Below are 21,294 nucleotides of genomic sequence, written 5' to 3' on the forward strand. Positions count from 1 at the left end.
TAGGAAGTGGGCAGAGTACTCTCCTGTTGTGTATCAGCGGCGTGCCACTCACACTCACCCCTAGGATCATCACATGAGGATGAGGTAGTACACACACACGTTTATACAAACACACCTGCGCAGAGAAAGAGTTGTATGATGAGGAAACGGTGAGGGAGAAGAACAAACATGAGTCGGAGAAAACAGAGCAACAGATAGATATTTGTGAAGGTAAAGAAAGAAAAGAGGGTAACGGTAAACAGAGTACTTAGGAAATAAATACAATGTCTTTCATTACAAAGTAGAAAGAATTGAATCAAATTTAAAGAAGCTAGCTGCTACACATACAGCCCTGGGAAAAAAATTAAGAGACCAGCGCAGCATTATCAGTTTCTCCGGTTTTACTATTTATATATATATATATATATATATATAATGTTTTCTTTTATTATTATTGTGTAACTACTGACAAATTTCTCTGTGTTGGAATTCAGCAGACACTGGAATGGTTCCCATACATGTTGAGATAAAGATTTAAAGCACTTTGAGTGGCCTCTTAATTTTTTTTCCGGAGCAGTGCAGTATCTGTAAAAAAAGTAGTAGTAAGTAAATAAAATCCTCATCAAAAGGTCTGATGATTGTACAAATAAAACAAAATTAAAGTTGTATATAAAAGCCACACATGTGTTTTTATAAAAACATGTTCATTTCCAAAAGGCAACCCAACTGTACTTTCCATTCAATTACAGCAACATATTCTGAAAATATTATTTGCAGTATATACAGAGGCAGAGAGGGGAGGGGGTTGCCCGTGTTTGCTCCTGAACTGCAAAGTGTCTGTAAAAGACACAAGACTAATCACTCTCATTGTGGCCTATTTCCATGGTAACTCTGCACCGAGCGGTAATTTAGCCTCGCTAGCTAACGACACAGAGCGAGTCATTATCTTAGCGCCAGGCTAGGGCCTCCTATTTAAAGATTCACACCATGAATGAACAATTAGAGAACAGATTGCTGGCCCTAAGTGGAGGACAGACAGGAAAAGACAGAGGGGGCAAGGGGACGAAGCCAGTATGCGGTGACCCCTGTGTCCACCATTTCAGGGATGCCCAGGGTATTGCTTAATGGATGGGTGTTGTTAATGGCACAACATTTAAGACTATTCATTTTAAAAACATTTGGTAGAGAAGTAAAGCTAGGATGGATATATTGTAACAGACATATAGTACAACATTAACACTATTTGAGCATGCACATATTTCAGTGACCAATGAAGGTTTGTTTAGCTATTTAAACTTTATAACTAGACCCTCTGTTGTTGTTTTTGACTGGAGCCTCTGTGTTGGCAGCCCCACTGTCAGTGCCCTCGTTAAAGTGAACGAGGGGCATGTGTCTGAGACGGTAGGCCGTGGACTATATTACATTTACTATATTGTTTCCTTGTTACCATGACTAAAATCTTACCTCACCTTAACCAGATAGTTGTCCTTACTTTGAGGCAACGGCATCTTAATGTTCAACAAAAAGACATCCATAGTGTGCAGGTTTCGGACAATTGTAAATAGAGTTTGGGCAATGTGGAACAAATCAAATATAACACGAAAAATAATCGAAGGGAGACTATAATCGCTTCCCCACAATGCAGCCTTTACTTAAAAACCAGCCCCATTTCAATTGATGTCTTTTTGTCATTAAGTTACGAGGACGTTTTGCTTTAATGAAGGAATAGACACATCAATGATCTGGTTTGAAGCCTAACTTATTCACACTACATGTACAGTTCACACCCCTCACATAATATCTCCTGTTCCTCCAGATCCCTGCTTTCCTTCAGACTTACACCCACACAGACATACTCGCATAGCCATCCCAAACGGAGGGCAACCCTCCCCAAGGTCAGTCTCTCTCTCTTTCTCTCTCTCTCTCTCTCTCTCTCTCTCTCTCTCTCTGTCTCTCTTTATCTCTCTCTCTCTGTCTCTCTTTCTCTCTCTCTCTCTCTCTCTCTCTCTCTCTCTCTCTCTCTCTCTCTCTCTCTCTCTCAGGCCTTTTGTGCGTCTCCTTCTAAAGAAGCTGTCAAGCTCTACTGTTTAAGGGCTCACAGGAGGGACAAAAAGCATACTTTGTTTTGTTTTGTTTGCCTGCCGTGGTGTTCAGCTGAGAGAGTGAGTGAAGAAGGAGAGAGAGGAGGGGGGGGGGTGTAACATGTAATTTACTGTTTGCCCCACTCTACTGTACATTGCTTTAGTCATGCTAATGGCGCTCTTTGTAGGGCTGAGGAGATAGCCATCAATCAGCTGTCAATTGGTCAATTGAAAAGAAAAAGAGAGAGGGAGAGAGAGAAGGCCCATGTTCCCTCCCTCCATGTCCTCTTCTTCTTCTCCTCTGCTACCTAGCGGACTTGGGGGTCCTAGGAAAGCCTGGCAGCTGGATCCAGATCCGGAGTCCAGGTGGCGGGCTGTAGGAGTGTATAAAGCAAAGGGTGAAGGAATGAAAATATGTCTGTTGCAATCTGTTTTTATGTCTTAATAGTAAGCGGTCTTTGTGTCAAATAGCCCCCAGTCTTGGTAATGTTGTTGTTGTTGTTGTTGTTGTTGTTGTTGTTGTTGTTGTTGTTGTTGTTGTTGTTGTCAAAATGCATTTTAAAAGAAGTATGTAATTGTACCGTGACACCTCTGGAAACTTACGCTGCCACAGCAGAGGACAAACCCTCTATTACGCTAGCTAATGTTAGCGCTAAGATAAGCTAACAGGCCCATTAGTGCCAGTTCATTTAGCTCGTTAGCCGAAGCCTCGGGGCTGATGACATTCATTACATATCATTAGTGCACAATTAACATGTCTCACTCAGACGTCGCTCCCAATGTTACACGACACTTTTAATCATGTTTCATGAAATGTTTTCGCTGGCATGACATGATTTATGAGTTTCACATGACAGGGCGTTCATTACATTAACCAGCTGTAATCATAAATGCTGCTGCAGACTGATTCCAGGTCCAAAAGTCTCAATCCGTATCTATTCTTCCCACTCAAACTTGTGATGTAGTTTATTTAGTAATTACATTTTTTTCCTACATCAATTCACCTCATATTATTATTTTTGTATTCTACTAGGAATGCAATTTTCATTCTGCAGCGATGTGCAGTGTGTCAAGGTAACATTTCTCAAGCTGAGTCAGTGCTCACTTTTAGAAAATTACAACATTAGTACATTTCTGTCTGAAAGATGCTTCCAGATATTCAGTCAGGATCCATCTTTTTTTTCCAAAGTTTATTTCCATATAAATGTGTGAGATTTTGACATTAACTCTGGCTGCTAAAGAAGAAGTGCAAAGGATAAAATAATAATTTAGTTTGGTAATTCAAATAGGACTAAACACAGTAAATACATACTTGCTTTTCATTTAGGTTTACCAAATGTGCATATACGATGGGCCTGTGTGTTCTTAAAAGTCATAATGGTAGAGCTCATTAACACTGACTTGTACTTTTTAAAATAGCAATTGTACCAAACATTCTTCGGGTAAGTCCATTTCTTGCATAACCTTAAGATAACCCTGCATTTAGATAAGGGCTGGGGTATTTTGCTGAAATTGAAATCTAAATACATGACAATTTCAGAGTTTTTGAAGTCCAGAGGGGTAATATGTGTCTTTGTTTGGGGCACACTGTGGGCTAGGAAATAAAAACATCACGTATGCAGTCACATTAAAAATAAATATAAGATAAGAAATGATCACTGTTGCATCACATAACAAAAAAGAAACCTGTTAAATCTCTTAACTTCAATAACTACCATTTTTAAGATTTTAATGATGAAATGACAACATAATAGGTATGTCTGCAGCATTTATCGTAACATTTATAAAAATAACTCAACTTATGTGGATTTGATTTTTACTTCAAAAGACTGTTGCATGTATTAAGAACTTCACAGAAGGTTAATTTCCATAATTATTATTATTATTTTTATCATATGAATAATTCCATATTATTTATTATAAGTAAAGTTGTTGTGACATGTGAGAAATACTTCATACACAAAGATCTAAGAACATGCCAAGTAGATCCAACACACACACACACACACCCACACAGAGGTACAAACAGTACTATTCACTTTTTTTCTCAATATCACATTCTGATCAACACACAGACATAGAGAGAGAGAGAGAGAGAGAGAGAGAGAGAGAGAGAGAGAGAGAGAGAGAGAGAGAGGGAGCAGTATTGATTTTGGTGTCTCCAGGCTGCTGAAAGTGTGTGTACTTGTGTGTGTGTGTGTGTGTGTGTGTGTGTGTGTGTATGTATGTGTATAAAAAGGATTAAGGCCCATGCTCAGCTGAGATACCATCAGCCATCAACCCTGCTAGTCCGCTTCGGGCTTTCCCGGTTGCCGCATTGTCTATTCTGCTCCGCTATGTGAAAAATGTTGAATATCAACAATGGCTTTCAGTGGTGTATTGTTGAGTTTTTGTATGAACTAATCTTGCCTCAGTGAAAGAGACCTAGGGCTTGGACAAAACGTCTAGAGCCACAGCATTCCTAGCTGGCTCTCCCCTTGAACACTGAGCAGAAGGCTGGGGCTGAGGGAGGCAGAGGAGAGGGGAAGGCAGGCTGAAGGAGAGGCAGGGACGGGGAGAGCCGAGGCCGGGGTACGAGCTCCGAGAGTGGGGGGAACGAGGGGTTGGCAGGCCAGGGGGGAAAAGGTGTGGAGTTGGGATGGTGGGGTTGACACAGGAACCCGGTAAAGATGAGGGACAGGAAGGCTGCGAATAAACTGGGAGAGGAATGTTAGGTTCCTTCAAGACGAGGGATAAGGTGTCACATAGAGGAGAAGGAAAGGCCAGGTAGGGCAGATCAAATGACATACAAGAGATGTGAGACCAGGCAGGAGGGGGTTGACATAGATCGAAATATATAATTTTTCATGCATAAACATGCCGTATGTGTAGGAAAAGGTGTCTCAGGTCAGTAATAACAACCGGAGGTAATTCAGTATAACAGAGCTACATTTGGGCAGAGAGAGTTGAGTACTCAAGCTTCAGGAGTTTTTTTTTTTTGTGCTTTTCCTCCCATGGATGTAATGCTGGTTCAGCTGCCCACGTCCAATCAGACATCAGGACCGCAGGCCTTGTCATAATGACAGCCATGACATCACTGCAAGGTAAGCTGACGGACAGATTGTCCGAATGATTGACGGACTCTGTGACTGAAAATATTTTGATTGGCTGTTTGTCTTTCAGATTTTTTTTCTCCCCTCTTATCTCGCCTCCTTCACCACTTTCACTCTCACTCTTACTGATGCAACAGCAAGGTGTGGGTGCAGTATAGAGAGCGTGAGGGACAACTAAGAGGCCAGGAAGAGCTTTCATGCAGGTTTTTTCCACGCTTTCTGCAGTTTTTATGGAGAATTATCTGGTAGCGACATTACTCTGGTGCCTCCCGAGTCTTTGTGTGTGTGCGTGCGTGCTTGCTTGGGTGGGTGTTTTGTGGGGCCATCTCTGTGGTTTCTCCTTCCTGTCCCACTGTGTCTTATGATAGAGGCCGAGTGGATTGCTTTAATAGGGATCTTTTCCCTGTTTTTGTATCAGATGACCATCAGATTCATGGTGGAGAGTCAGTGTTGCATTTGTTTAGTGTGCTTTGTTGAAGGGCTTAGCAATTAAAGTCAAAAATCATTTACTCTCACAATTTCATTACATAGGTTACAATAAATAATAATGTTTTGCCGTTTTTTTTTTTTTTACAATAAATGACACAGTTTACCCTGCGGTTGTTTGATCACTTTCTAGATTATTACTTTCTCTTTAGTAATCATACTTATTCTGGTCATACTACTACATTCAGATTTTGAGCAAACATAATTTTTTCTCTTCTTTTGAACACAGTTCACACACAAACCCTTCTTAAAATAAGCATTATTTATATATTCAGGCTATATTCTGAACACACAAACTTACATTCTATTCATACCTTATCAGTATGATGTTAAATTGTAGTTCATTCCAACTGCAGAGTCTGTGACTTTTGTGCTTGTGAGAAATGCACAGATGAATATTACATTAGCACAGACTTTCGAGTAAGAGAGGTGAGGTTACAAAAAAACTCAACTGCCCCACAATGCCTTGGCTCTTTTCGGACTGTGCAACTGCAGAGATTTTGAGCTGGGATTTCCCATATGTTTTCACACCAGAAAGTTACCATTTGCACATTTCTCTCTGGAGTATACTGCAGTTGCAAACACTCTGCTGGTAATATTGAACTTAATTGTCTATTTAGCAAGCAGTATGCAGTTCTGATTGAGTTTGAAGTAAGCAATTTCAAGCATTACCCCTAGTTTCAGATTTTCCCCATCTGCTTAAACCATTTAAAGACACCTCTACATCGCTGCCTCTCCTGGCCTGCAGACTACAGTTATTACTAAATGTGTTAATTACTCTAAATTAAGAAACAAGTTCGTACACTATTTTACAATTCACACAAGGTGAATATATATTAAAACCTGATACATCATCTATGGATTCCTTATACCTATCATTCGGAGAGATACAAAGAGTGTAGCTTTATCTCAACGCAACTTGTTTCTGATATTGTCCTCAGCTGCACTGCGGGGTCTGTTGGGTTCAACATGGTGTGTGTGGCAGTTTGGGGTCAGTGCCACGGAAACCTAGAATTGAGAGATGGTTGGCTTAACCCCTCACCCCCAATACACACACACACACACACACACACACACACACACACACACACACACACATACACACACACACACACACACACACACACACACACACACACACACACACACACTCGGATGGTTGTGAACATCAGTGCAGTCTAATCAGCGGCCCCTGGTGATTTGTCCTCTCAGCTTGAGGCCCTGTCATTCCTCCCTGATCTCCTCACAATTACAGTCATGAACTGAACTAGAAAATCTGCTCCAATCTAGCAATTAGTCCTGAGGTGTGTGTGTGTGTGTGTGTGTGTGTGTGTGTGTGTGTGTGTGTGTGTGTGTGTGTGTGTGTGTGTGTGTGTGCGTGTGCGTGTGTGTGTGCGTGTTTCCAATCCTTGTGAGGACCAAACAGGAAGACTGCAGTCGGTGACAGCCAAATAACGATCTTCTAAATGATTCCACTTTTGTGGGCCTCACAACAATGATAGTGTTTTTTTCCAGAGCACCTCTTTTAGAAGTTTTTTTGTTTGCGTGGAATTACTGAAGAGTATGACCATTTAGAAAGAGATTCCCCATCATCAGAAACTTTAACTTTAGCTCCATTTACACTTGAAGAACAGCACCGTCTAACTTTTCTGTCCCGTGAAACAATGCAGGAAAATTGGCTGTGATTCAGATAGACTGATGATTACTTAGTTCCCTAGTCCCTCACACATACATTTAAAACATCAATATTCACGTAACATACTTGGTACTAATGTTGTTTAACAGAAATGATCCATTTGGTTAAGTCCTGTAGCTTAGTGAAGCAAAGATGTTGCAACTTCTCTCAATTTAGTAGAGAAGTAATGTTATTTGGAATACATTTGACTGATTTTTGAACCCCAGTTTTATCTAAGTATACCATCTACAGTGTTTGTACCTGTGAACCAATGCAAACAAGTATTTTATTTATATCCCAACACCATGAAGTTGCTTCAATGGGCGTCATGGAAATTGTAGTCCTCACAAGGAAAATAAAATTAAACACTTTCTTAGGGAATATTTTGCTTAGGTGTTTAACCTTTGACCTAATTCATGATTTCTCCCTTAAGGATGGGCAGCTTTGGCGCTTTGTTGTTGCCAGTTTCTGACCGAGCACACGCTGACATGAGTTAGTTTATTGTTTAGGGACGTCTAGAAGCCCTTCTTATCTGGAACGTAGGTTCCCAGGCGTATATTCTCTTCTCATGTACGACAGCTTTAGTTAGATTTAGGATCCATATTTGTTTAGTCTTGCTAATGTAGAATGTTGATTATACATTCTGGACTGGTTAAAACCTCGGACTACAGTAGAGATATTCAGAATTGGTCGGGCAACCGCTGTGTCAACTCGTGGCAGCAGCAAATGTCTTATCAATTCTCTGGCTGTTAACTTCATAATAAACCTTCAGTGTTTGCCATCAAAGTTCCACCTCTCCCCGTGTCTCTCTGAGTTTTGTTTCCTTTGCCCCAGAAGTTTCCATCGCACACTTAGTGCATTTAACCCTCTGGATGCAAATTCTTATACAAAGTACTGAAGGACATGCATGGCAGCACTCACATGCCAAATGGTGGCATTCCTGTGAGGCCTAACGTGCCTCATTATAACCACGTATGACTCGGCTGGCTGCGACATGTATGAGCCTATAGATAAAGACGGCCTCGGGTTCAGTTTAAAGTAATCCAATAGAGGGTCCTTACAAGTGTAACAAACTCAAATGAAAGTGTGTGTGAGGATGAGAGGATGAAGTAGACAGAGGAGGGTCAGGACGGGATGCGGTGCGGGGGGAGGAGGGGAAGGTTTTGGTGGCCAGGGGGTGAGGCAGGCCTGACTGCGCAGCGACAGAGACGCTTAGTGCCGCCTGGCTTCCTCCTAAAGACTCGGCCTCCCCCCCCTGCGCATCTCACTCTTGTGTCCCCTCTCTCTCCTCTGCCACCACTCTCTCCTTCACTTTCCTCTCTCCTCCTTTTGTCCCGTACCTCCTTCACCCTCCAGTTCCTCCACTTTTTTTTTCTCACTTCCTTAGGCCCCCCCCCCCCCACCCAATTTCCTCGTCTGGGCCATTACAGACACTCAGCAGCGGGCCGAGGGGCGGGGGGGGTGGGTGGATGCGGCATTGGGATGGGGAAATTGAGGGGGTGGGGGTGGGGGGCACAAAAGCCCTGAGATGTAGCGGTCTGCAGAGAGTGGCTGGATTTGAAAAGAAGCCGGACGGGTGCTTAATGCTGCGGGGGGACGGACGGACTCGGGGAGACAGACAGAGCCGACTCAGCCCTTTATCCTCGTCCTTTAGCTGATGCCTGTTTCGGCCAAAAAAAAGCACATCATCCGCCTTGTGCCCTTCCCTCTATGCCCGATGTTTTATCAAACACATTAAGATGTGATGAAGGGATGAGGAACATCGCTGAAGGCCAGACACTTAGAGCTAGATGCAGAAAACGTCCTAAGAGCAGGAACATGGGGTACGAAGAGTGTGTGCGTGCGTTTCTTTCAGAGGTCGCTTCTCTTTTATTGCACATTAAGACATTACACATTAGTGCTACAGCATCCAGCTGCTGCTCAGGTCAGAGTTAAAGGAGAACGTAGACGGAGAAGTTAGGAGCGGCACATTAACACAGCTGAGAGTGCTGCTTACAGCTTTCTACAAAACTGCACTCAAAGATGCCGTTCAGCTCTCAACACCAATATGCAAACATGATCAAACTTCTTATTGTAATACTTTTGGTTTACCTTTTTTTAAAACATTTTTCTAAGAGATAAATAGGATATAAAAATAGTTTTAAAATCCATAACTCTGTGTGCTAATCTGTGACACAACAACACTTTTCTTCAAAAGCTCGAGCAGCAAACAGATGAGCTGAATGGATTTGCTGTCCCACTCCCATCTCTTATCCACCTAATTCTCCCACCAATTACGGCAGTTTGTATTCAGCAGTATTATTTTACTGGAATAGGGGGGGGGGTCCTTGAACGATGCCTATGTTCATTTACTTGTATTGGCTGTGTCTTTGTTGTGGGGGGTGTAGGAGTATTATTATGGATTTGGCTGTGAGGGCTTAGCTGCTCTGTTATTCTGATATCAGCTGGACTTTGATCAAATGCAACAAGCTCTAAATCCACTTTAATCAGCACAGCGTTAGTAAACAGCGAGGAGACTTTACAAGCCCAGAGTCTATCCAAGTCAAGGGACGAAAAAAACACAGACACTTTTGCGCTAACATCTTTAATGACATTAAGTTTCTAATGACAATTGTGTGAATGCTTTGTAAAGTGTTGTTGATTGTTATTGAATTACAGTTCTGTTTAATGGTATAGTAGACATCTAAACATTGCGTACATTATTTGGTCTCTTTATGGGGCTGTGCTGTTATTGCTTTTGTGTTTCAGTATTCCCAGGGATCACCTGTATTAAGTACACTTCATGCAGTTTGCTAGTGGCATTACAGTCATTTCATTAAGTTTGGTCTTTTTTATAATTTGGATTATCACATTTACTTAGTGACACAGCACAGCTTTTTGTCACAAAATCATAAAATGACCAGGAAACAGAAAACATTTAAACATTTAGTTGTCAGCTATACATTGACATCTATGAAGCAGATTGCTCATCATGAAAATACATCACATATGCTTACTTAAAACTGCTAGAATCAATATATCTAACGGAGAAATTGATCAAATTATTGGTTTTGTGATGCAGTTACACTGAAAATATGACAACCGCCACTATCTATGACCAAGCAAATACTGAACTCGTTTGACCTTCATCTTGGTGCTTTTTTGGTTAGCTGCTCTGTGAATGTTTGTGGTTTCCAATATTTTAACCTAATCTGTGTAATAATACCCATGCTAGCAGGAGGCTAATGCTTCCTGGCTAATTTGATTTTTGTTATTCACTTTAATGTAACTTTTGTGGACTTCCCATGGGGATTATTGTCAATCTTTCACTAGTGCTACTTAAGAGAAGCTCATCCTGTTATTTCAAAACATTTCCATGACTCTACATCTCTAAAACCTGAATTTTTGTATTATTGTCCCTCACATTTTAGAATTTCAGCTCTGCATTATAGAGTCAACCTCAGTGTGTGTGCACATTAGCAGAAGCACGGATAGACTTTCAAACAAAGAGGTTATAAGAGATTTGAGAGGATGGTTTTATTGCACAACAATAGGTTTTATAAGGCTTTGACTGATCTGCAGCATACCTACAACAATGGTCCAACACACACACACACACACACACACACACACACACACACACACACACACACACGGATGCAGGCATGCACATGTTTGCATACCCCAAACCACCTAAGCCTGTGCCAACATGTTACACACACAGTCAGAATGACCAAATCCAGCTAGTCTGTCCTAAGACACACACACACACACACACACACACACACACACACACACACACACACACACACACACACACACACACACACACACACACACACACACACACACACACACACACACACACACACACACACACACACACACACACACACAGACATTGCCCAACAGCCAAAACCAAGTGACACCCAGGCCAACTCTCCGTTTTAACACGGAGACACACACATATGTAAAATGTGACCACACAGCTTAGCCCCCCACTAAGACCCACAGAGCAGACCGTGTGTGTGTGTGTGTGTGTGTGTGTGTGTGTGTGTGTGTGTGTTCACGTCGGTCAGTACTGAGGCCTTTCCCTGAGGTTTGGAGAGCGGATGTAGAGGCAGAGAGAGAGAGGATTAGAGTGATATGGAGACAAAGAACAACAATAGTTTGTCACATTTTGTCAGAGAGGATTTTATGGGAAAGCTGATTTGGAGTCTGCCACCAACCAACAACGATCGGAAATGTGGGATTTATTACTAAATCAGTTTGAGTATTCGCCTGAAGTTCAACAACGCCTAAGTGTGTGATACTTTCTGAATGCCCATGCAAATTCAATCAACATATTAGCTGAAGATATGGAACTTAGTTCAGTTTGGCTTTATAATCACAGTCTACAATGCTGGATCTTTTTGACTGCAAGTGTTGTGAGGTTTTATTTTGAGGATTCTTTTTTTTTCTAAACTAATTTTCAAGTAATGGTCATCTGATATTTATCTCAGCTGCCAACACTCACTTTAGAGAAAATTACCCTTGTATTGTTAAGTGACACATACGTTTTTAGGATTCTTTAATGTGCTTTAGTCAGTGCAAAACATTTAAACCCAATTAAACACAGTACCGTAGCTGTAACTACATTTTGGACGTACCTTTTTATTGTTTGCTGTTGTTCAGGTGTTTTGATAACTAATACTTATAGCAGCGGAACTAAGGCCCCGTTAAAGTTGAGGTACCCCTACCCGAGGTAGAACAAAGCACAACCATGTTTTTTTCATTGCTTTAATATGTTTAGTTTATGAAACAGATGGTTGTATACAAATATTTGACTGCAAATATTTTTTGCCGTTAATGTTTGGAACTGTTCCATTACTGGAAACAGTGAAAATGTGGCCTCCTCTGAAGGGGGCTGTGTTGGCTTTATCCCATGTATCTCTGGAAATAATGATCGGAGTGTCACCAAATTCAGACTTGATGTTCAAAGAGAGGCATAGCATAAATCAACAGAAGATTTCATCAATACCTTTTTTACAATTTTTGTAATGTTAACACTTAAACACACATGAATCATAAGTGGAAATGGAATAGGATATTTAGACTTTTCTGTGATTTTTAAACTTAGGAGGCTTATCACCTAAAATGAAGTATAGTCTCCAGAGAGAAAAAAAAGGAAACGCACATTACTTGTTTTATTTTGAAGTTCTGTTTATAGGGGAGTCAGTTTGTGGGTGAATCCCTCTGCACACAAACGTGTTTAACTTGAGTTTCCGCAGATTTTTTCTTTTATTGCATCCCTGCTGTCTTCTAAATTAACCAAATACACATCAGTAAGTTGATGAAACGAAACATTTTGTGCATCTGTTGAAGGATTATTGCTGTTTTAGCTCTTTGCTTGCTAAATCAAGCGTTACTGCGGTTCAAGCGACTTTCATCCACAGTTTAGCGACCCGGCTGCGGGAGCCTTCAGACGCAGGCGGTGTGTGTGTGAGGGGGGGGGGGGGGGACACAGCAGGATCAGTTTGAAGTGAATGAAATGATTTAATGTTTCAGAGTCGGCCTCGCCCCTAGGGAATGGAGCGATATGGGCTCCTAATTGACACAAGGTCAACTGCTTCTCTCTCTCTCTCTCTCTCTCTCTCTCTCTCTCTCTCTCTCTCTCTCTCTCTCTCTCTCTCTCTCTCTCTCTCTGTCTCACACACTGTTTTCTGTTTCACACTGTTTCTGTTTCAGCTGTCTCACACACACACACACACACACACACACACACACACACACACACACACACACACACACACACACACACACACACACACACACACACACACACACACACACACACACAGTCCAGTGCTGTCCAGCGGCGAACAAACAAAGGCCTGTGCTGTGTGACTGTAATGATGGATGACCGCCACTCTAGCATTTTATAGAGATTTCAGAGGAGTCAGTCCGTTCCCAGGCCGAGCGGCAAGTCAATAGCCTTCTATCAGGCTTCCCAAAATCTCTTAAACGGCAAATCCTGAAAAAAACGAGAACTGTTTTATGATTTTATTAAGCCTAAATCAGCCATTGACAGAGCAGCAGTTAAGGACAGCTGAATGTGGTTAGCAGGGGGTGGAATGCTTTAATGGTGTCAGTGTGAGCTGATTGGCAGACCCCAGTGATCACTATTGTTCACTCTCTGACGGTACGGACAGATTATGCACAGTGGTCGTCATGTGAAAATGTGCTTTTAATGGAACTGCGTTGATGTGGTACCTTTTACCAAATCTCCACCTTAACAAGTCATTAAGTCTGCTATTGAGTCCTGAAAGCTTGTTTTCTAAAGACAAACTATGAATAAGCTGCTAATGCATTTGGAATGATGACTCATTTCAAACTTAGAAGCTTTTTCTAAAGTGACAATTTGTTCTTGATACTAATGCTATATATGGTCTTATTTAGAGATAAATGGGCTTTGAGATACTGACTGTTATCCGTGGTTCATGTTTGGCCTTGGTCCTTTGTTGCATGTTGGAATCTGGAATCTAAGCTCAAGCATCATCAGGTCTTGACCATCATCTTGGTCGACCTTCAGGGAAAGGCTCAAATCACCTTTCAGTTGCAAAAAACCTCTGCTCTCCTGTGTCATGGGAGCTGTGGATTTGTATGGACAATTCTCAAGCTAGCAGTCTTTTCAAGTTCTCCTTTAGTTTAGTATCTAAGAATCATTTGAATTAGAGTTTGGCTAGATCCAATTAATATCCACTGGTCTTCAATCTTTGTGACGATATGTCTAATTTACCCGAAAGGATCAGAGCGAACCCAACAACAGCTCTGATCTCAAGGTTCCTTTTTATCAATTGTGAAGTACCACGTGCTCTACGATTAAAAATTGTGTGAAGTGCAGGAAAAACGTCCTGTTACTGTTCTGCTAAGTTGTTACAGCTTGTTGGTTTCCATGTTTTCCTTTGTTGGACTCTTTTTGGGTTGACTGGAAATTAAATCATGTCAATTTAAGAAAGGAAATGGTCTTACTATCCTTGCATCCCTTTAGGATATTTTCCAAAGGTTTATTTGCTATTGGATCCAACAGTTCTGACCTTTGAAGACCTTACTGCAGATGTGCAATAAAACCAAAATTAACCTCTGCTTCAATTTCAAAAACTCCCACTTAAAAACTGGGATTTGACACTTTCAAAGAGTAGCGACTCACTTTCATACACCATGCATTTGAACTAATCATCTCAAACTAGGACCCAAGTGACCTTGTAAACATTTGTGGAATTGCAATAAATAAACGTCATCTATCCTGACGCATCATGTTGCATCCCCAAACAGAAATGAAATGTGTTGACAGACTCGCAGATGTAAGCGATGACACAAAGGGAGAGGAGTGCAGGTGTCAGAGGCGACGCCACCAGATGATCAGCTCCCTCCATGACATCCTCAACTCTCCGATTTCTAACGTGCAGCAGGAAAACACGTCTCGCATATCTGAGCAGCGCCGCCATGACAACTAATCAGATGCCAGAGGATACGATGGTGTCACAGCTTAGAGAAAACACGCTGATTCCCCCACCGGCTGTATTGTCACCAAACGCGCTTCTCTCTATGGACTGTAAATGATTTAATTTGAGCGCCAGATGTGGCGTTTAGATTCTGCTAGCGCTCGTTGAGAGACAGAGGGAGGAAGAGAGAGGGAGAGAGAGGGAGGGGCAGAGAATTGAGGAAATTACAGGAAGGAGAGAAACAGCTTGGCAGACAGACAGCCAACAGCAGCCCGGGCACTTGACAGAGCTCTCGAACGCCATGATTGTGTGTGTGCGTGCAAGTGTTTTTTCCCCACTTGTGTATCATGACAGCTGAATGAAAATCAATCTGCTTCTGCATCTGCCATCTTGAGTGTCGGGGAGCGCAGATGGGCCTTCCCTGTCACACTGAGCTATCTGGCAGCCGACCAACTCAGGTCTTTCCACCTCTTCTTTCCTCTCCTTCCTAATCTCATCCTCTTCTTCTCTTCCCTCCTTCCTCCTCTCTCTCCTCTCCTCTTTAATCAGATCCCTGGCTCTGAAGAACAGTTTTTTTTACACGTCGACGTCTCCAAGTCACTCTGACAGCAGATGTTTTGGGCCCTTTTTTTTTTCACAGCCGCAATCTGGGCTCTAATCACGGTCATTGACGGCTCCGAGGGCCCCTGTTGCAGCTCTGAATGGCAAATTAAAGCGTTTTTAGATAACGTTTGTAATTGGCTAAATCGTTCATAAGCCCGGAGATCACACTTTTAATCTGCAGCCTAACATGACGGATCATGAAATCGAGATGGATCTGCGTGTTTTGTGCCACGTTTTCCTTGCCCCTGCAACCCATTTTAGTTTCTTTCCCCGATACAGTATGTTTGATGCTTAATGATTTACCCATCAGATTAACAAACTCTAATCGTCCTCTCCGCTGCAGTGTGTCCCAGTGTCAGGCGCTCCCGCTATCCCCTCTCCTCTCTCATCTCCTGAGCCCATCTCATCTCTGGCATTAACTCCATTAGCCTGGTAATTGGCTCTCGAAGCAGCGGCCATAGACTCCGAAGGCCACTTAATGTCCATCTCCTTCCCTCCCTTCTCCTCTCTGCTCCCCAGTCGATCATCTACCTTCCTCAATAAATAGCATTAACTAGTCCCGCATAGAAATCTGAGGCCATATTAGTTTTATCCTCCCCTCTCAGCCTATTGCCAGGCTTATGAGTCCCGATCGTAGGTGATGATATGGCTAAGTGGATATTTTTTTTCTCACATCACTCCAAAATGGGTCTCCAAATAACCCCCAACTGTCACAGATGAATATGTAAATTCTGCATATGGAGATCTCTTTCCTTTTTTAACCAAGCCAGAAAAACTAAATCTGTATTTGAAAGATGTGGACATTTAGTTTTTCATAACAGCCCCCCCCCCCTTCAACGTAGGCCTTGCTTTTTATTTTCTCATAGTAGATGAAATGTAAAGGTATTTCTCTCTGGTGTGGATATTCCGCTTTTTTATTAAACAGTTTGCTTATGAGTGGATTCATTTGTTTAGTGTCCAAGGAGACTCCGAAAAGGCCAAGTCCTGAAGTCAAATGCACCGGCACCGTTTCAGACCATCATTCAATGTAATGCTTCTATTGCTTTAATTTCCTGTGTATTTATTTAATAATTATGCATTAAATAAAAAAGCCTCCAACAAGCAGTGAAACTCGTACATTCTAGAGGATTCCTCAACAGTTTAAACTATTTCAAGGTCAGAGTTTTTGAACTTGAGATACCTTCGGTGCAAAAGAGTTTGCAGCTCTGAATGATTCGTTTTTTTTCCTAGTTTGAGCAACACTTAATGGGAACAAAATTTAGTTCTTTTAGTGTGTGTGGGTTTCAATGGAGAAAAAACGTTGTATATTTAAACTCCTTTATTTCTGACTTAGTTAGGTTAGGTTATACTGGAATACTGAGTTTCAATATAGAAATGTTGGTTGGTTGTCATAGAGTATTAAGTGACATTTAAATTATTGTTTTCATCCTTTTTTCTTTAGTTTCTTACCTTGATATAGGGTCTTGGTTTTTTCCAATATATTGAAATATTTGAGTACTGCATGTACTTTCTTATGGCTACTGCAAGGCTGACTTCACTTGAGCGACAATGAAGTGAAGAGGTGAATTCCTATAAATACCTTCATTAGACATTTGAGGTTACAGATATCAGCTGTAGTGTTGAGCGCCTGTATCTCAGGTCTATACCTTTTAGCAGTTTGTGGCCTTTACACTTGTACTACTTTATTCTTTTGCTTTCACTTTGTTCATGTGTTGAGACACACACAAAACCTTGGATTAGATTGTCTCTGCTTCTCCATGCAGCTCATTGTTTATATTAATGACTTTCCAACTGCATCGGGACTTCTACACTGACGGCGGTGACGGTAACATCAGGCCGAGAGACAAACAGACCTGTCACTTACCAATGTTAGACACCAAGGCTACCCAGAAGAAACATTCCTCTTGTTGTTTACACTCTCTGATGATTCTCTAATCCTTCAGATCCCTCCGTCTCCCTCCGTTTTTGTGTGTTTGCAAAGCCTCTCTATCTGTTCTGTGAAACCTTGGTGTCTCATCTGAGGGATTTTAGGAACAGAGTAATTAGTTAGCGATAGAAGAGCTGTTGGTGTGCGATGATAGCTGCCACCCCCCCTCCCCCCAACCCAAGAGAGGGACAAATCAATCAATAACCTGCTGATTTATTTCACGTTCTTATCGTCTAATTTAATTGCTGGCTATTTTGTATCTTTGGAGTTGTGGTGGGATGCGGTGTGGAGGGGGAGATAAATAAAGGGAGGCTGGAGGGATGTTGCAGAGTTGAAGAAGGAAAGAAGCTGCAAGTTTTTCCTGTTGTTTTTGTTTTGTCATGTTGTTTTTTGCGTCCATGCGTGGCAGAGTTTTGCAAGGAGGCGTTTCGAGACACAGCTTCGTTCCGCAGCCTCTGCCGTGTATTTACCACGGCAACACTGCCTCCATTGGTTCGTAACTCTATAAGAAGCAAAAACACACACACGGGGGGGAGGAGAAAAAAACAGGCGTGAGCAATCCTTCCACAAATTATCAGAAAGAAAAAATTTAATTAGCAATATAAATGCCAGGCGGAGAACATTATGTGCAATTGTCTTGCTATCTTTCCAGAAATGAGTCCTTTAAAATGAATTTGCTGTATTAATCATCTGCTGAAATATTTTTTGATCACTGAATTAATAGTTTTGCGTTTAGGGCCGTGTTTTTTTTTTAGGTATTCATTGACATAGGTGATTGCCTCTTAATTATGACAGCGTCCTCCTCCTATCCGCGCCTATTAATTCCTGTGTTGTGGCGTCGCAGCAGCCCGCTGCCTGGCCCTGTATCTACTAATTACTTCTCTAATTGAATTTGCTCTCTGTTGCCAGGCTGTTTTTTTAAGTGGCTGTTTGTCGCCGGGCCTCATTGTGTCTTTGTGTGACAGCTAGCTGCCACGCTGACGGCAACAGGATGCACTCTCTCTCTCTCTCTCTCTCGCTCTCTCGCTCACTCGCTCTCTCTCGCTCTCTCTCGCTCTCTCTCGCTCTCTCTCGCTCTCTCTCTCCCTCTGTATCATTACCTATAGCTCCCAGACCTATGTAGCGTTCCCAGTATAAATGAAGGACGGAAATTAATTAATGAGAGACGGTGAAACAATTACACGCCCGTCCCCACTCGACGCTGCCCGCCGCCCTGCTGTCATTGGGCCGAGCCTCTGTAGGATTGTTGTGACTAAAAGCCCGCCACTCTTTTTCCAGCAATTCAAGATGGCATGTCTTTAGCAGAATGATAAATAGCATAGCCTACAGGCAAATTATTTAGCTCCTTTTCCATCAACAAAACTGCTCCCAGGGCTGAAGGCCAACTATATTCTGCTGTGAGACAAAGTTGTGTAACAGTTTATGTACAATAACATCTAATGGAATTGTTCACTGCAAGATATAAATCGTATCAAAACATGAACAAATCTTGATTTTTGTAGAACAAAGACTACAAGCCATAGACGATCTAGTCATATATTTGTCTATTAAGTCAGAAAATGTTCCTAATTCTTATAGCCTAATGGTTCAGAGCTTGAAAATAATGCAAATATATTTCTAAAGCAAACTTGTTTTTTCAACGTGTTTACATTTCATAACGCATTCAATAATTACAGAAGTTAAGGTTAAATAAGTACATTCATAAATTAGATTCTTCAAAATCATGGATTTTGTGCTGCCCCTGACCAAACAGGGGCAGCACAAAATCCATGATTTCTTATCAACCCATTTTATTTCTGTAACACTTTACTCGCAACATACAAAGAGCTTAGTTAGGAAATAAGAAAAACAAGAAAAACAGACTTCAAAGTATAAACAATATACTACTAAATTGGGATGTTTACTGATTTGACTGAAAAAACACACAACTGTTATATTGTGTGGTTACCGTTTTAGGGGCCCTTTTTGTCTGAATTCATTGCTTGGTAATAAAAATAAAAAATAGCGTGTGTCAACTCTTAAACTGACTCACTGACTTTCACATCAAAAATAAGATTTGATTGAGGATCCTCTGACGCTAACCTTCAAACATTTGCTTTTAGTCTGACTGTGCTTCAGGTAAGAGCACCATTGAGAAAGAATGCATTGTTTGGCATGAGACATGAAGGTCGTTTCACTGTCCTTGGAGGAAGTCTGGTGAATTAATGTAGGAACAAAGCGTTTATAAAAATCTTAATCTTACATTTCTATTGAACAGTAAGAAAACCATGGCAGGGACTTGTTGGGTGCCATATCTATGACCCAGGATCAGACAAAGTTCCTGAAATGACATGTGATGATATGTTTTGAGGCCTCCTAATCCCTAAAGCAGACTCACGGTTTTTTGAATATATCCTCTTTCTCAGTTCAATAAAAATACCAAACTTTTGGCTGCAGCAGGATATAAAACAACATTACTGCCATCTTTATCGACCCACCAGGCAAACCCTGCTTCTTACATACACCCCGACTCTCAGCATCTTCTCCTCCATTATCCACCTCCCCCTCACCCCCAACCTCACCCTTTCAGTTGTCTTTGTGAAACTTTCTCTCCTCCTGTCTCTCTGGATATTGATCCGCTCTCGCTGCCATCCATCCATCCATCCATCCATCAATCTCCCCCTGCCTCACCCCTCCTCTCTCCCTCTATTGATCCTTCTCCCCCCTCCTCCCTCACCCTCACCCTCTCTTTGCCTGCTGCTATCTGGCTCGTCCTTTGTCTTCTTATCGAGGTTTCAGGGTTTATTCTGGCTGCTGTTATTGACAGGCCTTTCGCTTCACGGCCAACTAATGCATCCCTAATCCCACCTTTGTTACTCTGGAATGTTCTCTCTCTCTCTCTCTCTCTCGCTCTCTCGTAGACACACACACACACACACACACACACACATGTGCATACATACGTTTTGCCACATGGTGAGGGTGTGTTTGGGCCACAAGGATGTTGATCCCAGCTTTCTGTTTGTTGGGAAAGCCATCTATCAATCAAAAAGGGACTGCTGGTGTCTGTGTGTTTTTGTAAACGCACGTGTGTTTGCGTGAGCGTGCACGTAGGTCTTGAGTGACAGGCGGAATCGTGGCTGAGGACGTTTGATAAGCTTGTATTGTCGGTCGTGGTTCCCTCTCCCCTCCTCCCCACCTCTACCTCGATAAGAAATACATTCGACTAGAGCTGATAACGGTGTCAGGAGCAGCAAAGCCCCACTCTAAAGAGACACACACACACGCCACAGGAGAGGTGTCTTTCTTCAAACACCTTGGCTGTAAATGATATTCTCAACAAACAGCGACAACAACACAACTCAGGAAAAAGAAGATTCAGATATCGCGTCGGTGTGTATGTGTGTGACGGAGGGTGTGTTTGGATGGAGAGTGATGTGCGATATGGCTGGAGGATATGTTATGGGCTTATTGAATAAGGTCTTAGTGATAGCACGTGTGTGTGTGTGTGTGTGTGTGTGTGTGTGTGTGTGTGTGTGTGTGTGGCTGTGTGTGTGTGTGTGTGTGTGTGTGTGTGTGTGTGTGTGTGTGTGTGTGTGTGTGTGTGTGTGTGTGTGTGTGTTGTGAACAGCACAGAAAGAATACAGTAATAGGCTTAGAGCGGCTGATGAAAAGTGTCAGACTTAACAAACAACACACTGCTCTCATAGGCTGACTGTTTTGTGTGTGTGTGTGTGTGTGTGTGTGTGTGTGTGTGTGTGTGTGTGTGTGTGTGTGTGTGTGTGTGTGTGTGTGTGTGTGTGTGTGTGTGTGTGTGTGTGTGTGTGTGTGTTGTGTGTGTGTGTGTGCATGTGGTTCAGTGTGCAACAAGCTCTTCAGATTTAGGTCTAAGTTGAACATACGTTGTTGTACATCTTTGTCGTACTCCAGGCTTTACAATCAGATCGTCTTCACCGCTGTTTTGAAACGTTCCCCGCTGAGGTCAAATAGGTCAACATCAGCCAACTCA

General features: G+C 42.0%; 1 long non-coding RNA gene across 1 annotated transcript in view; it reads left to right on the forward strand.

Annotated features, from left to right (window-relative positions):
- The first annotated feature begins 4,535 nt into the window (after positions 1–4,535).
- LOC134869953 (uncharacterized) overlaps positions 4,536–21,294 on the forward strand; it is a 72,789-nt gene continuing 56,030 nt past the window's right edge. Inside the window, exon 1 of the long non-coding RNA XR_010166478.1 lies at positions 4,536–5,143. This is a non-coding gene — a long non-coding RNA (uncharacterized LOC134869953). The remainder of the gene's footprint in view (positions 5,144–21,294) is intronic.

This window comes from Eleginops maclovinus, chromosome 9 (assembly GCF_036324505.1).
Source record: "Eleginops maclovinus isolate JMC-PN-2008 ecotype Puerto Natales chromosome 9, JC_Emac_rtc_rv5, whole genome shotgun sequence".
In the NCBI taxonomy this organism is placed as follows: Eukaryota; Metazoa; Chordata; class Actinopteri; order Perciformes; family Eleginopidae; genus Eleginops; species Eleginops maclovinus.